This window comes from Triticum dicoccoides, chromosome 7A (assembly GCF_002162155.2).
Source record: "Triticum dicoccoides isolate Atlit2015 ecotype Zavitan chromosome 7A, WEW_v2.0, whole genome shotgun sequence".
NCBI lineage: Eukaryota > Viridiplantae > Streptophyta > Magnoliopsida > Poales > Poaceae > Triticum > Triticum dicoccoides.
Genome location: NC_041392.1, coordinates 292526786 through 292529303, shown reverse-complemented (window position 1 = coordinate 292529303; position 2518 = coordinate 292526786).

The following is a 2518-nucleotide window of genomic DNA, read 5'->3' as shown; positions in this document are numbered from 1 at the left end:
CATAGGTATTGAACCAGGCTTGCAGTCAGGTACAGTGTTCGGTTTGTAATGTACTTGGCGTGGCCCATCAAAGTTGTGCATTTGGGATTTAAACACATCATACACCATCGTACCCATGCATATTTTCGGGACGCATCAGTGTATATGGGGTCTTCTGATCGACCACGTCTCCCTTGTGCGGTTTTTTGTGATGACACGGATATCTGTGGGCTCCCCGAGTGTATATATATCATCCCTTTGACCTATAATGAGGGGTATGTGTTGGCCATGAATGGATTCCTCCTAGTTCATGTTAGTACCGGTCACCGTCAAATGTCGGTCAACCAAAGCTCGAGATCATTCGTTGTCAGGATTCCCTCCCAGATGCTCGGATTGCTGGGTTTGACCTACATCAAACCCTGCATATGTATCTCGTCCTTAACTACCTTGCCTTCATGGTTGTTGTCTGTGTCGTGAGGTAGGCACCACATCTAAATTGTACATTATTCTATATTGAAAGCACACATCACCCCTTCCCAACGTACATCATTTTGGGCCGCATGCAAGAGGTGCTGGTTTTGTGGTCCCTCTCGTGCGATGTTTATGATGGTTCAATCTATTGGCCCAAGCGGTTTATCGACAACAAAAACTGTCATTTGACCAAACAAAAGATTCATTGGTCCGTCTTATGGTAGGTCATGGAGACATGCAAGTATGACCAAAGTATTGATCATTACGTGCATCCGCCCCACTGACACTAAGTGGGAGGTGGTGGACCAAGCATCCTAGCTAGGTACGACATTATGTCATTATATATATCCTAGCTAGGTGGTTGTTAGGGTGCTTTCGGGTTTGCGAGGCAGGTGCCACCAAACTTATGCATTGTGTATTTAAAATTTTAAACATCCCCAATATTCGTATATATATTTGGCCACTTCCAGGTGGTTCTTGACTTCTAGCCCCTCTCATCGATCTTCAATGACGCGCCCAACCGTGGGCCCGCTGGGTCAAAGTTGTGCATTGGAATTTTGAACATCACATACCACCCTTTTCACTCATATATATTTGGGCCACATGCTGGTGTGGCTGTCTTTTGACCCTCTCTAACGTTATTTTTTGCTGCAAAGACTCTGATGATCCTCAATGGACACGGGGTATAATATCTAAACTGTGTGCGATACAAGTGCGATGTGAATCACCACGACCGCGCAAGCACGAGCAAATTAAGGTGGAGGTACTGGCTCAACCGTGTGCGATGCAAGTGCGCTGAAATCAGCATGACCGGGCAAGCGCGAGCAAAGGGTGGAGGTACTGGCTCAACCGTGTGCGATGCAAGTGCGCTGAAATCACCACAACCGCGCAAGCGCGAGCAAAGGGTGGAGGTACTGGCTTAACTGTGTGCGATGCAAGTGCGCTATGAAACCACCACCTGTGGAAGCTAAAGGCAGGTAAGTTTATTTGGAAATTAGGACGAACCGTGTGCGATAGACCAGCTAGCTAGAAATATAAAAAACAAACTACCTGCCTTGAGCCTTGCAAAAATCAGCGGATCTGCGCCACTTTTCCTTATTATCATACACGCATATTGTTATTGGACCGTGCGCAATCTTGGGCACTCCTGCCCCGCATTAATTCCTTTACCCAAATTTTAGTAGTCGTCGTACTTCAACCGTCGCCCACACTCCTCCAGCACCGACCTTATAGTAAAATTTTAGCAGCCGAGGCACTTGAACCGTCGCCCTCCCTCGTCCACCACCATATCCACCCACCATTATTAAAATTTTCAATAGCCGCGGCGTATCCTCAAACACCCTCGCCCCCCTCCACAGTCCCCCACCCACCCCCTCCCCCCTTCGAACCCTAGCTCACGGCCGCCGCCGGCGCCGCCGCCAACCCTGCCGGTCTGCCCGTTCCTCCAAGCTTAGATAATAAAGTTCAGGTTATCCAGCGATTCCCATACCATCGCCCCACTCCCCTGAGTTTTTAGATGAGGCCTGTGGTGTCCCTCCTCGCCAGATCCACATCAACTGATCCAGAATGGCGCATCCTAAGCTCGACCACGTATCCTGGGGAGCCCAACGAGCGTTCGGCCAAGAAGAGGTTTATCATGGCCTCTTTGGCGGACGTTGGCGTGGTGGCCGCCATTCGCCCTAACCTGTCGATCCCAGGCAACACGTCACCGCGGAAGCCGGCGAAGACGTTGACTACGTTGACATGCCGAAGGCTTCATGTCAGCGGGCTAGCGTATTATTGTATCTTGGGAAAGCTGGCTACGACATCAAGCTCGTCCACACTGAGGGCTTCACGCGGGTCATGTCACAGGTTAGGTGGTACATCCCCAACCCCTCTAGTTCATCCGCCATCGATCTCTTCGACGGCCCTGCCACTGATCTCCTCCGCCAAGCGGTCAAGGATTTGCGAGCTTAATATGCCATCGAGCCCATTTTGTCACTTCTGAAGGACACGTTCTACGGTGACGACTTGGGATCCTCAATTGCCAAGTCAGATCTCATCGACCAGGACCACGACCACGACCACG